This window comes from Sarcophilus harrisii, chromosome 6 (genome assembly GCF_902635505.1).
Source record: "Sarcophilus harrisii chromosome 6, mSarHar1.11, whole genome shotgun sequence".
In the NCBI taxonomy this organism is placed as follows: domain Eukaryota; kingdom Metazoa; phylum Chordata; class Mammalia; order Dasyuromorphia; family Dasyuridae; genus Sarcophilus; species Sarcophilus harrisii.
The window spans coordinates 182,968,012-182,984,130 of NC_045431.1; positions in this window are offsets into that span (position 1 = coordinate 182,968,012).

The following is a 16,119-nucleotide window of genomic DNA, read 5'->3' on the forward strand; positions in this document are numbered from 1 at the left end:
CATTTCAATATGAATTGTCTTAGGAAGATTATGAAGATCACTTGTCAAGATAAGTACCAGACACTGAGGTCTTTTCACAAACAAAATTGCCAAGCTTTCCAACTCTATTGCAAAATTGGATTGGCCACATTGTTCAAATACTCAGCTATTACTATTTACTATAACAACTCTAGGCTAGATTTTACAACAATTCTTATCAGAGCTGACCCCTTCAACTCCAGGGTGTGGGAGTTACCTCTAGAATAGCATAGAGTTTCATCTCCAGATTACCAGAGACACTTATGGACAACTCTTTTCAACACAAAGCCTTGCACATAGTGTCTGCTTAATAAACATTTCTTGAATTGAATTCATAGCCCAAAGAACTAACTTACTATAGATGGTATAGTTTAGAGGTCACCTCTAAAGTCCTAGAATCCTAGAATTGAAAGGGACTTTGGAGATCATCAAATCCAACCATTTCTTCATAAAGAATTTCCCCTATAATCTATCCAACAAATTGTCATCCAATCTTTGTTTCGAACTCTGTTATAAGAGGAAACTTACATTTTATAACAAGCATACAGATAATACCTACTGTGTGTCAGGCATTGTGCTAAACACTTTACAAATATTTTCTCATTTTATTCTCATACCAACTCTGGGAGGTAGATGCAATTATTTTCCCCATTTTACAATTGAGGAAACTGAGGCAAACAGGGTAAAATTACTTGCAGAGGGTCACAAAACTAGCAAATGTCTAAGAGCAGATTTGAACTCAGATATTCTTGATTCTGGGGCCAATGCTTTATCCACTGTGCTACTTTGCTCCAAAAAGCACTTTCTTGAAAAAGTAGCCTATGTCAGTTTTGAATAGTTCTGACTGTAAGAGTTTTCCTTGTTAAAAAAAAAAACAACATTTTTTTTTTATTTGTACAATTGTACAAGTAGAACAACCTTTGTTCCTCTTCCACATGACAGCTTTTTCAGTGCTTGAAGATAGCTCTTGGTGTAATTCCATTTTTTTTTTCCTTCTATGGTACCATGCTGTTGACTCACATTGAGCTTACAGACTGAAACCCCTAGAATTTTTTTCAGATGAATTGCTTGCTAAGCTTACTTCTGTTTTTCTCTTATGAAATTTATTGTTTGAACCTAAGTATGTGACTTTACATTGATCTCTATTAAAGTTTATCTGAATAAAATTGGCCCTGTGTTCTAGCCAGTCTAGATGGGGTTTTTTTGGATTTGGAGTCTGTAGGCCAATATTTTTACTACCTTTTTTTCCCTCCAATATAGTTTTGTTTTGTAAACAGATTTGATAGGTGTGTTGCCTATGCCTTCATCCAAGTTATTAATAAAGATTTCAAACAGTCAAGTGCAAAGTGGAGATCCCTTAGTATCTCCTAGAGATCTGCTATCAGAATGACATTGAAATATTAGGGATTGGTTGAATGCATTGACTCAAGGAACACTGGTGGTTCTATGCATTCAACCAATTCCAAAATCAAATTAACTACACTTATCATCTAGCTTACATTCCTCCATCTTGTCCATAAGAATTATGAAAGATTGCTAAATTTTGCTAAAATATAATTAAAGTATATAACATCTCTCATTTATCAGTTCAGCTCTATCCAACTAGCAACAAAGAAAATTAGTTTGTTCTTATTGAGGTAAGCTGGTTCTTTATGATCACAACTTGTAGATGTTCACTGATTATTCCTTTACTATTTCTTTTAATGAACAATTTTAGAATTTTTCTAGGAATTAAAGTGAAGGTCTTTTTCCTATAGCTTACTATCTTTCCTTTTTCACTGGAGAAAGGAGAGAATTTTGACATTTTCCTTTCTTCAGTCTTATGGAACTTCTATTTTCCATGATTTTTCCAAGTGGCTCATCAATCAAGTCAGCTACTTTTTTCAGTACTCTGAGATGTAGCTATCTGTTCCTAGACACCTGAATCTAACAAGAACAATATTTTCTTACTCCCTATATATTTTGTATAGCATTTCCTATTAGCCAGTTTGACTATCTTTTCTAATCCAAAAATCATCCTTCTTCACAAAGAAATTAGAGATGAGGATTAAGGAGAGGGAGAAGGATAGGGTTGAAATTAGGGGTTTGATAGATTGGAGTTAAGGGTCCAATTAGAGTTAGACATTGGATTAGGATCAGGTTTCAATTAGGAAACTAAATAAGGTTAGAGATCTGGCTCTGTAATTTTACTGGAATAGGAGACTACCAATTCAGGTTAGCATTTTCTATACTTTAGCCTTAGAAAGACACCTAGAGAACTAAGAGGCTCCATGATGTATTTGACTTGGAACAAAGAAAAAAAGAAGTAGATTGTACTTTATTTTTTGCTGATGGAGAAACTCATCAAGGGACACAGAGATAATAAATGTCTGAGGCAGAATTCAAACGCTGCCAGGTTAAATGTGGCCAAAGCCACACAACTAGTAAGTAATAGATATGGGACTAGGAGTCAGGTTAAATTATATTGAGTGATAACTTAAAAAGCATGAGACTTGGTACCAAATACTGCAGAGAGCTCTACCATTTTTCCTTTCTCTTATCACAAGAACTGTTCTTTACTTGCTTCATTATTTATCCTTTAGAGGCCAATTCCAAATAGACTAGCTCTCTTTCCAGGATCTAGTTCTCTTAAAGACTTTAGTGGGAATGCTTTGTGATCAACTGCTCCTTCAACTATTCCCAGAAACTCCAGTGCTGAAGGAAAAATTAAGGAAATCTGCCCCAGGTCCTCATTGGACATACCTATAACCTCTTTTCTCTCCCAGATCCCCAGAGCTCCTGACACTCCCTCTAATACTGACTCAGCTAATGAATAAACACTATGATCTTGCAAAGTACTTGGGCTAGATGCCACCAGAAGTTAGTATAGTTATTTATCTGCAATAGCCCTAGGCCCTAAGATTACCTTTCTGCCTCTGGAGGTGAACAGCTGTGGCAGCAGCTGTAGAGAGAACTCCCACTGAGCAAAGAAACTGGCAAGAGTTTGTTGCAAAAGAAAAGCTTCTCAAAATCAGGCTTAGCTATTGTTCTTCACATTTGTATCTGATACAATGACTAAACAGTTCCATCAAAAATCCCAGCCTTCCCACTAAAAAAATATAAATGGAAACATAGCCATGATGACAAAAATTGGAAGAATTGGTGACCACTGGAAAGGCAAACAAATTTCTCCATTTGGAAAGGGTTTCCATCTATTTGAATTGCTTTGGAAAAGTGAAGAATGGATTTACATCTTATCTAAGAGTTATTTTCTAAAGTCAGTGAATAAGAAGAAAAGCTCATGTAATCAAAATTACCCTTAAAAATTTCTTAAGCTACCTAGAATAAAGCATAGTATTGTACAACAGTTGTAAGTGGAAAGAGGGAAGTCTGTGAAAGAATACAGTTCAGAAAAGACAGCAGATGGATCTGAGATTGTTACTATGGAAATAATTAAGAAGATATTTTATTTTTCTCCACACCCAACTAAGCTATTGATCAGGAGAGAGGCAGAAACCGGGAAGTCTAGAAGAAAGCAAAAACTGGTTAAAAATTAGCTGCTAAGAAAATGTATTAGGCAAAATACCCTTGAAGAAACTAGAATTCATATATTTAAAGCTAGCAATGCATTTTAGATATACTATCCCAAGCTCCATGATATAGTGGTAAAGAGTTGAGAGAGTTGCCAGAGTTGGAATCCTGCCTCAGATATTTACTAGCTGTGTGATCCTGGGCAAATAACCTCACCTCTCTCAGTTTAATTTGCTCTTCAGTAAAATCAGGGGATTGAGTTGAATACCTTTAATGGTATTTCTTCCAGTTCTGAATTTATAACCATATTGATGAGATTTAAATTTGGGGCATCCAAATGAAATTAGGGTTTCTGGTGGCTCAGGGAGTTAAATAAGGTCTAATGGCAGCACAAGGGTAGGCGGTTCTGAAGATTCCCTAAGAACGAGCAGTTCTTTGTAAAGGAATTTACAGACCCCAAAACCTAGATTGATAAAAGAGGTTTATTATGGGGATTGGAAGTAAGGTTAAAGTCTAGGTAAGGAAATAGGTGAGGGTAAAGAGAGGATGGCACTGGAAACAGTATTCCAGTGGGCAGAGGCCTTTGGCATGCTAAGCATAGCATACCATGGCATGTTTGGAACTGCTGCAAAGAGAGGGTTTTAGTTTGGCTCTTTTATAATAGGGGGCTTTGGCTACAAGCTGAAGGGGGCTTGTGGGTGGAGTCCCAAGTTGGCTCCTCTCTGGATTTCGGAGAGGGCTAGAATTTGAATTGAATTCAATGGGTTTCAGGACTGAGCCTGGCCACCCAGATAACAAAGATGAAACTGTTTGTGCTTGGGGTGGAGTCCCCTCACTAAGGCAGAGTTTAAGGATTTTCAGTTTCGGGGTTCTGTCTTCAATATGACCAAAGTTCTGTTGGGGACACTGATGAGCATATAGAGTAGACTTCCTACTCTAAGACTTCTGTAAAATAATGGTATTGAGTTGAATACCTTTAAAAGTAATCCTTCCAGTTCTGAATTTATAATCATATGTCCAAAGTTCTGTTGGGGATGCTAATGAACACACAAAATAGACTTCCTACTCTAAGGATAATTTCATCATAAGGCAAGAAGAGACAAAGGGAAGTCACTAGGAACATAGCAAAGGCTTTCTAGCTAGTCAGGGATGTTAAGGCAAATGAAGCCATATTTCACAGTGGCTCCATCAAATGAATACATTGTCTATGGGTACAGCAAAGAGAACACTCCAAAGCAGAGATTCTTTTTGCATCATGGGTCTGATGAAAGCCATGATTCCCTTCTCAAAATCATGTTTGTCATTCTATATTCATTATTGAAGCAAACACTAAATTTCATGTAGAGGTTAATGAAAATAAATATGTAAGTTTTCCCATTCAGTCACAGATGACTTTCTTTACTTGAAACCTAATTAAACCCCCCTGGACTCTGTGGAAAACAGGTTAAAAACCAAAGTCTAGAAATACCCTTAGCTGAGTGAAACAATGACATTAACAGAAGCAGGAACTGAGAATAACTAACAAGAGAGGGAAGTGTGACTCTCATGGGAACACACTCAAGTAGAGAGTAAGGACTTGGTACTAATTGAATTGAATGACTATCAATTTCCAATAAATTTCACGGAGATGTCCACCCCAAGCATATGAAGACTTTCCCCAGCAGAAGGGACAGATAAGAACAATTTGCTCCAACAGTCATGATAGCAGCTGAAGCAGGTACGAGGGTGGGATGACCAGGTGGGGAATTTAAAGGGTAACACATCAAAGATACTAAGGTCATCCACCACGTCTCAGGTCACTGCCAATTGTCTTAACCATTGTCTTGCCACTGGTCTTGGTTGACTCTAGAAGAAAGAGTGAGACTGATGATTTTATGCAACTGCTTCATTTAAATCCAATTCATATGCAAGGCAAAACATCACCTCATGATGTCATTTGTCATTTTCAAAAATAAAGTAGAAACAACAATAGAAATGTCACTGGAAGTTGGACTTTGGGCTTGTGTTCAAATTCTAGTAACACTATTTATCAACACTTAAAGCACAATAGGTACTTATTATGTGCTCATTGAACCAAGGTGAATTTTAATGTGTGTGGTTGGACAAGATGCCTCTCTGAGGCTCAGTCATCTCATCTGTAAAATGGAGATAATCATACCTGTACAACCTTTCTCACAGGTTTGTGGTGTGCAAAATTCTTTGTAGACTTTTAAATGACAGAGAAATATTGAGAGCCATTATTAAGAGTATTATTACTATATTAATATTATTATTGTTAATTTCCTGGTAAAACTATCAAGGCAGACTGGCTAAACCAGGGTGTTTTATTATTAATTAATATATTATTATTATTAATAATAGAACAGCTAGGTGATACAGTGAATGGAGTGAGGAGCCTGGAGGGAGGAAGACCTGAGTTGAAATTCAGCTTTGGATATTTACTGGTCGTATGACCCTGGGCAGGTCATTTAACTCTGCTTCAGTTTCCTCATCTATAAAATGAGCTGGAGAAGAAAATGGCAAGTATCTTTGCCAAGAAAACCCCAAGAGTCAGACATGATTGAAACTGAATGATAAAAATTATTAATAGTAGCTGTAGTGACAATAATAGCTCATAGTTATAAAACTAATTTCCATACTCTCACAACAATCCTGACAGCATGGATTAAAATTATTAATCCCATTTTACAGATGAAAAACTGAGGCTTGAAAAAGTTAATAATAAACTAATGAATTCCATAAGGACCTGTAGCTCATAAGGAATACCTGAGGTCATTATACCAGAATTTGACATTAATTCTTTATATGTTAAAAAAGTGACCAAGTCAATTCAAATAGACTTCTAATGGAAAGAGTCATCCGCATCCAGAGAGAGAACTTCAGAGACCAAATGTGCATCAAAGCATAATATTTTCACCTTTTATTTTGTTTGTTTGTTTACTTTTGTCTTCCTTGTGTTTTTTTCTGATGGTTGATCTGATGGTTCTTGCACAGCATGATGAATATGGAAATATGTTTAGAATAATTGCACATTTAACCTATATCAGATTGCATGTTATCTGGGGGGGGGGGGGGGGGGGGGGGGGGGGGGGGGGGGGGAGAAGGAGAAAAATTTGGAACACAAGGTTTTGCAAAGGTGAATGTTGATTTTATGCAACTGCTTCATTTAAATCCAATTCATATGCAAGGCAAAACATCACCTCATGATATCATTTGTCATTTTCAAAAATGAAGTAGAAACAACAATAGAAATGTCACTGGAAGCTGGACATCTTTGCATGTACTTAAGAAAAATAAAAAGCTATAAAAAATAAACTTATTTTACCAAAAATATATAAATAAATAAATTAAAAGTTTGGTCAAGAGTCTGGGTCATCTAAAACACTATATTTTTAGCTTTTCATCATATAACAGAGTATTTAAGTGGATGAAATCCAAATTGGCCACTGGATTGATAATATTTTTGTTTTTCAAGTTTAATCAAGACTAAAAATAGGTTTGGATAGAAGTCATGGTTTATGTGATCATTTTTAAATTCATGCAGTGGAAGGCTTGAAAACTGTGATTTTGCACCTGGTCTTTAACTCTGATGGAAAGAAGCTGAGGAAGATCTGCATTCAATCCAAGTGTTTGAGGATGGTGGATGAAAGGCTTCAGATGGAGAGCCAGGTTTCTTTTTCAACTTTGACATTCTATGATTCACATTCTAATGTCCCTTCCATCTCCAACAATTTGTTATAAGGGCCTTTCCAGCTGCAATGACATTCTATGTCCTAAGGCCCCTTCCAGTTCCAGTGACATTTTGTGTTCTAAAGTTCCTCCTAACTCTGACATTCTATGTTCTATAGTCTAAAAGTCTCTTCTAATTCTAACATTCCATGAGACTATGAAATACATACAGTATTCCTAAGACTTGGCTAGTTTCCTTCTTGCTGGAAAATTTCCCACTGGCTGCCACTAAATAATTCATACCAAATAAAGTCCCTAGCCAGTTTATTTTAACTCACCCCACCCTCTTCCAATGCCTGATGAACAGCTAGCTTGTCATGTAATTTATTTGGCCACTATTAGAGCAAGAGGATCAATCATGGACAAAGATGGCAGAAGGTCATAACTGTAGTGGATTTTTACTGGGGTGACCCATTGAGCTTGGTTCACTCCCATCAGCACTCTAATTTTCACTCCATAAATAACTTTCTTTCTTGTTAGATATGTAAAGCTTACAAGCTCTGAGAGAAATGATTATATCCAAGTCACTTCATTAAACTTATAAGTTTGCACCTCAAAGGTTATGTCTCCCAAGACAAGACTAACAGCTCAGCATAATACAGCACAGCTCTCCTACATCATGTTTTGAGTTATCACTAACTCATTCTTCTCCTTCATCTATCAGATCCAATCATTCCCCAGGTCCTATTAATTCCACTTCTGCAACACTCTCGAATTCATCTTCTTCCAATTCTTATAATCATTACTCTGGCATAGGCCTGCCTGATTACCAGTGGCCTGGATTATTGCAATGATTTCTTCCAACATCTACTCTTTCCTTGATCTACTTCTTACTTCATAATCATTGTCAATCCAATTTAGAAAGGCAGCTAGGTAGCTTAATGGAGAGTAAGAAAGCAGAGTTTAAATCCTACCCCAGACCATTTTTGTATGTGTAAACCAAGAAAAGTCACTTGACCCTCAGTGTTCTCGTTTGTGAAATGGAGCTAATAAGAGCATCTACCTAAAGAGTTGTTGGGAGAATCAAACAAAATAAAATATGTAAATCACTTTGGAAATCTTGAAGTTCTACATATATATTAGGGCTAGGGAATGAACTTGTAATTTCATTGATATAGAAAAGTATTGAATGAGGAAATTCTCCCTACCAATATAGATAGGCATCTTCTCTGTAATTTATAATCTTAGAGAGTAGCCTAGAGTCTGCACACAGGGAAATTAAATCAATATATATCAGAGGGCAGACTTGAACCCAGTTTTTTCTGACTATCTCTCTACTCACTATACTACACTGCTTCTCAAAAGTTAACTATAAGCTATTATTATTAGATCTGCTAACTGTCAATGTCATTAACTTGATGTTCAAGACTCTCAACAATCTGGTACCATTCTGCTTTTCCAGGCTTCTCACATATTAATCTCTTCCACACATTTTTTACTCCAGGCATACTGAACTATTCTACTTAGCTGTAGGAAGTAGAACTCCTCTATGAATACGTCTGAACACATTTCTCTTTGTCTCTCTCTCTCTCTTTTCTCTCTCTCTTCCTCCCTTCCTCCCTCCTTCCATCTCCCCCCTCCTCTTTCTCCTTCTCTCTCTCTTTTTTTCTCTCTCTCTTCCTCTCTCTCTCTTTCTCCCTCTCTCTCTCTTTCTCACTCTCTCCCCTCTCTCTCCTTCTTTCTCTCTCTCTCTCTCTCTCTTTTTCTTTCTCTTTCTCATCTCTCTTCCTCTTTCCCTCTCATTTTCTCCTTCTCTCTTTTCTCTCCTTTCTCTTATTTCTCTCTGTTTCTCTTTTTTCCTTTCTCTCTCTTTGTCTCTCTGTCTAGCTTTTTGTCTCTCAGTCTCTCTGTCTTTCTTTTTCCCTCTCTCTCCCTCTTTCTCTCTCTGTCTCCCTCCCTTTCTGTCTTTTTTCTCTCTCTCCTTCCCCCCATCTCTGTCTCTCTGCTTTGTGCTTTTGTTCACTCTTCCCCCTGGGTTAAGAATATATTTCTCTCCTCCTACTCTTTCTCTTAAATTCTCATACATCTTTTAAAGTCCAAGTCCAATGATGCCCTTCCATGAAGTCTTTCCTGATTCCCTTTTTCTCCTTCCTTTTACATACCATATTTTTTTTCTCTAATGCCCAAATGATGTAATATTGTATTTCTGGTTATTTTGTTGCTGTCATAAAATCTGACGCAAATGCAAAGTTCTTGGTATTAAGAAACATGCTTTATCTAAACTCTGATTCTTGGAAACATATTCTCTGCATTGAAGTGAAGTGTGTAGCATTTTTGGTGTCCAAAGAATCATCCCTGTTGAAATTCTTGTGGTCTTAGAGAACAGAATGGTTTTGTTTGAACAGAATAGTTCAGAGGAAGAAAACAGGAGATTTGGAGTTAGAAGTGTTGAGTTCAAATTTCAGCTGTAGTTCTTACAAGATGATTTTGGGAAAATCACTTAACCTTCCTTGGTTTCCGTTTCTTCATCTGTAAAATAAGATAGGTAGACTAAGTACCTCTTCGGTTCCTTTGAAGGCAATTTAGATTATAGCCCAATGCCCAAAAATTTTCTGGGGATGCACACAAACATAAGACAAATATAGGCACAGAAGGAAATCCATTTAAATGACTATATTCTTCAGAGTTATATAGTTGAGCCACACAGAAGTCTCACCTGAGTCTTCCCTCTTGGTAATGCATTTCATTCTGTAACTGCAATACAAGGTCTAGTGTTCCAGCCCATAGGTCCAAGTTCTGCCTTCTTTTACATGTGAACTACTTACCATCTTAAGAGTTGGAAGAGAAGCAAATGCATTTCTCAGAGCCATAAGCCACAGATCCTCCAGTCTTGTCTTCTGCAACTAAACTGCAATCCCTGTGATTATACCAACACTCAAAAAAGTGTCCATAATGGAAAATCTTCTACTGATCCAGAAGTCTACAATAGTTCAGGAGAACTAAAGTATTTTTAGGACTGATTTAAATTTCTATCTAGCCAGTCATTAGGGCTTATAGACCTGATTTAGAGTTAGCCAAATTGAGAGTTTCATAACTTTGATTTTTAGAGTTTTAAATTGTTGTATCATCCAGATGGGAAGCTTTTTGGCTAATTGGAGATGTGGGTCTCAAGCTCAGAAGAGAGGTCACAACTAGAAAAAAAAGATTTGAAAGTCATCTGCACAGAGGCAATGAGAAAGTCATGAAAGAGAGGGAGAGAGAGAAAGGAAGAGGGAAAGGGAGAGAAGGGAAGAGGGAGGGGGAAAAGAATAAAGAAAAGGGAGAGGGAGGGAGGAGAAAAAAGAGAAAGAGAGACAGACAGACAGAGATGGAGTGAGGGAGACAGAGATAGAGAGACAGATAAATGAGACATAGAAAGAGGGGAGGGGTGCAGCCCAAGATAAACCCTTAGGTAACATCTACATCAAGGTGTCAGAAAAGAGATGAATATCTTGAATGAATTAGCAAATTAAGCTTTTGCTATTTTTTGAACCCATAAAATCCAAGTTTTATGTTCAATGGCTCCATATGGCTATTTCATGGGTTCTGTCTTCTGTGCTATATTAGTTTTCTTCACTGAGGGTGGGGAGAAGCAGATTTCTTAACTAAAATGAGAGGTATATAAGGAGAATTTCATCTACAATTGGTGGATAATATGGGCAGAGTGACACCAGAACACAAAATTTCAGAGTTGGAAGAGCAACTGGTCTAACCTCAAGCTGTCCATGTATATCTTCTTTGCAATGATCCAATCAGTTATCCAAACTTTGCTTGAAGATCAAGGATAGAAGCCATTGTGTGCAATATATATTTCTGTCTGTAGAATCTTGATCTTGACATGTCATATTATCAATTAAAATTTTTACCTAGTTTCAGAGCAGTTCCAGTGGTCTTGTGATGGAAAGAGTCATCTGCACTCACAGATAGACTGGAGATTGAGTGTGGATCACAACACAGTATTTTCACTTTTTAAATTGTTCTTTATTTGCATTGTGTTTTCTTTTTCATTTTTCCCCTCTTTGATTTGATTTTTCTTGTGCATCATGATAATTGTGGAAAAATATATATAAGAATTGCATATGTTTAACACATATTGGATTAATTGTTGACTAGGGAGAGATAAGAGGAGGGAAAATTTTTTCGAACACAAGGTTTTGTGAGGGTGAATATTGAAAATTATCTCTGCATATGTTTTGAAAATAAAAAGCTTTAACAAAAAAAAAAAGAAAATTTGAAAAGAAGAAATTTTTTTTTTACCTAATAGGGATTTTGGCATTATAATTGTTGGTAAGTGAAGATCCCCAACTGAGATTTGAGACACATCTGATTATCAATATTGCACCAGCAGGACAGGACACTATAATATTGGGCAACTTAGGAGATGACCTTTACATCAGTGACTGCAGCCCCAAGGTTTGGCTGAAACCCAGAATCTGAGAGTTATGTGGCTGCCTCCAAAATCATCCCATGGCCAGGGAACCATGAGTAAGCTCTGTGTTGAGAGAAGGGAGTTGCCCAGAGGCATGTCTGGGGCGCTAAGATAAAACAGTGTCATTGACCAGAGATTTGGCCGTTCTTCTAATTCTGTTCTCCCCTCAAAAGTTCTCCATTACCCACATTAAAGAAACATACATGTATGCATCCAAGGTAGCGGCCTCCATTAAGTCAAAACCACAGACATTTTACAAATTACTTGGACTGGACTATGCTAAATGTCAATGAAATCAAAGAGAGTTTTCCTACCTCAACTTTTTTTTAGTGTCATAAAGATAAATGAGCAAAATGTTTTAAAGAAGAAGGAGGAGGAAGAGGGAGAGGAAGAAGAACAAGGAGAAGGAGGAGGAGAAGGAAGAAGAGGAAGAGGAAGAAGAACAGGAAGAGAAGAAGGAGGAGGAAAAAAAGGATGAAGAGCAGAAGGAGAAGAAGAAGAAAGAGGAGAAGAAAAGAAGAAGAAAGAGAAAGAGAAGAAGGAGGAGGAAAAGGAGAAGGAGGAAGAAAAAGAGAAGGAGGAGCAAAGAAGAAGAAGAGGAAGAGCAGGAAGAGAAAATATACTTGTAAGTTAAAGAGGTAACACAAGGAGATTGGCAAATTTGGAATCAAACACTTGAGTTCAGGTGTTGGCTCTGCTACCTACTAAGCACGTAATCTTGGGTAAATCATTTTACCTATATCTTCATCTCTCAAATACGGTCCTTTATTATACTAATTTCTATTGTACTAAGTAAGAGGCCTTGGTGAACATTCAGGCTGACTCTCATTTTAAAAATGAAGAAACAGGTCTAGACAGAAATGACTTGCCCACTCCCACAAGGCAGTAAATGGTAGTTCCAAGATTCACACTCAAGTCCTCCAATTACCAGTCCAGTGGCCTTTCCACTACTAAACATTTGCTTTCCTCATCATAAATTGAGAAATAAACAGCCACTTAAGACAGAAGATTTTCTCTCTGGACACCCAGAATGCAGACATTCTTGCACAAGGATTTTAAGAACACTGGATTGGGAGGGAAACAGAAAACTAAGCCTCCTATCCTATTTAAAAGAGTAATTGTTTAATCATAGATGAATCATTTCACTTCTTTGAAGCTCAGTTTTCTTATCTGTAAAATGGGGACAATAACACCTGCTTCAAAAGGTTATCATGAGACCCAAAAGCAATAATACAAGGTGTCTCAAAAGTCTAAGTACAGTTTTGAACTTTAATAGCAGCAGTAGCAGCAGCAACAATGACAATTAAGGTATTAGATTTCAGGTTTGCAAACCACTTTTCAAACCTTAAAACTTTATATAAATGCTATCTAGAATTACAAGGCAATTATTTAGGAGTAGCCAAGCTAGACTCAAAGTTGATGCTTACATGCTCTCCTGAAAAAATAAAAACAACACCAAATGCATAGAATAGGATAAATCTATAAGGAGTCATGGCTTAGGGAAAAGAGCATGCTACTTGGAACCAGAAGGGCTGGCTTAGAATCCCACTTTATCTTTTGGAACCTTTGGAATCTAGGATCAAATTTCTTAGCCTAGATGTAGGTTTCAGCCAATCAAGAGAATATAACTCATCTATTTGTTAAACTTCATGTCTTTCTTACTGTCAGTCTTTCAGCCAAATTTTCTTACATTCAAAAAAAGTTCAGTGGAAGTCATGACAACTTGGAAAACAGGGCTGATAAATGGACTATTCCTATCTCTACCTGTTAGGAGCTCTTTGGAGCTTCAAGGCCAAGTTCAAATGTCTACTCCTCCATGAAGCTTCCTTCCAGAGAGTCTGGCCAAATGGAAGTTATCCTTTTTTTTTTTTTTTGAAATTTATCACATCTTACCTTTTATCATAGTAATTTGTGTTCCTATCTTCTCTACTTTCCCTTTGCCAACTAGACTTTAAAAACCACGAGAATAGGGATCATGTCTTAATTGACTTTTTATCTCTCTTGGTGAACAAAAGTACACATGGTAGCTTCTCACTGACAACCCATATTGGTGTAGTATTTTACAAAAGCTAGTACTTTTATTCAATATCTCAGATCCTCAGGACATTTGCTGAATTAATGAAAAAATGACTGCTATTACTAGAACTCTTTAAGTTTGACAAGACTATATAACTCTTTTCCAAAGAAGTATAGATAAAGAGGCTAAGACTCAGGCTACTGAATGAACAAATAAAATGGCACTAGAATGCTGATAGCTTATTAGATAGAACTCATCAATTTTCTCTGGTTTTAGAATTTAATGCAAGACTTGGTTTAACGATCAGGGAAGGGATTGACAAGATCAGAAAGGTAGATGAGTTCAGCATCAGACTCTTTCCAGGACTGGATGGGACCCAGAAACACTCTCACTAATGCCGGTTGTCACAAATCTCCTTCCCAGGAATGGCCTGGCCTCTCTAGTCATACTACGAAGATTCCAATATTGTCCAACAGGATCATTTAAGTGAAACAGGGCCCAGTCCTCATCTTTTCTGAATTTTATGTCTGTAGAACTAGAGACTCAGGAGAAACGTAAAATTTTCCGTAGACATCTGTAGAAAAAGGGAGAATTATTTCTCCAGCTGTGGTCTCCTTGGTCTCCTTCATTCATTTCAGATAAATAACAAAGTAAGCATTGTAGAGAAAACATAGCTGTAAATTAGCAGATTCAAAGGGATGCTTTTAAATAGCCTACATGCTGATAAATGATTTTAAGAGTGAGCCAATGAACTTAATGAAATCAATGAAAATAGTCCTTCCTTAGATATAAACACCAACCTATCCCTACCATTTTATCTCATCCAATATCAATGTTAATATCAGTGTCTATAGAAAATCCACACTTTGCACTAAGAACTTTTTTTTTAGATCTTTTGACATTGTGGTTACCAGTGTCGTTCTCAGACTGTCCATTAATCACATGGCCAACCTATCTCCATCTCTGGGTCTATATTTCTTGGATGACATTTTCACTTCTTTTATACATGCCATTGTTGGCAACATACCTTGGGTTACTTGCACTCACCATGCATCTTTCTCTTTGGGTCACGTGTAATTTTGGTTCTTCAAAGACTTAATAGCTCCATTTGATTATATGCTTATATAATCAGATTAGAAGGATCCTAATATTGAAAAATGTATATGCTTTTGAATAAGATGGAAGCTTGGGATCACTAAATGAGAAGGGCCATTTTACAAAGCCAATCAGCTTCTTCTTGTCTTCCTGTTCAATTATCATTTCAACTCAGTGTCCATCTGCAGAAACTGTCCAAGATGAATTAAGTAATGCAATGAACTGCTCATCTAACTGTACGTCATAATCTAGATCAAAGGAGTTAAATAGGCTTCCCAGTTCACACTGCAGTAGGGAAATATTTAACAAATGAAAATACAACAAAATATAGATGACATTAAAGTGGGGTTTTTAAAGTCAATTTGTGACTTCTTATGTAAGTGTAGTGACTCCCATATTTATGAAATAGAATAATCTGAATAATAAACATTCTTCATTCACTTAGTGTTTTTTCAGTGTGGATTGTTAAAAAGATAATCTTTTGATTGGTCATGAATATCCTTAAAAGTATGGTATATAGTATTTTAGTTTTTGATAAAATATGTACAATTTTTATCAGTTAACAGGGACATCTGGGGGGAATCTCTCTTCTGTACAACCTCTGTGCATGACACCTGCCAAAAATAAAGTGATACAATAATGTGATATCAAATATAATGTTACAATGTAAATTGCTATGATAATATCATATGACACAATATGATAATATAACATGATACAGTATGACAATATAACATAAAAGGATATAAGACATGTGTAATATAACAATATAATATAATAATAGGATACAACATAATGTAACATAACATGAGTCAATTTTCCTCGCCTCTGGATTCAGGATCTTTATCTCTAAAATGAGAGTAATTTGCAAAATAACTTCTTAAGTTCTTTTCAACTTGAATACCAATGATCTTTATATGGTATGCGTTCATATTTTGCTAGGATTTTAAAGATTTACAAAATTATTGCAACATAACTACCCTGTGATTTAGGTAGAATAAGCATTATTATCTCATATATCTGAAAAAACTAAGGCTCAATGTCTCCCATCCATCAGCAGAGCTTCCTATTTTTTAGGATCTATAAGTAATAAACAAGAAATACCCCATGCAATGTCCTCACTCAGCTACTTCCTAAAGGGGTGGAGAGAGGCAAAGAGTTTTCTCTCAGATTCTTCCTCAGAAAACCCCTGCACTCACTCCCCTCCTCCCAGTCCCATAGCAGCCCCTATATCTTGACAGCTTCCCTCAGGACCGAGAAACAATTGCAGAGCCTTTTCTGAAAGCAGGTTTAATATTGGGGAAGAAGAAAGCCTGAGAACATTGAGCAACTAAAGGGGGCA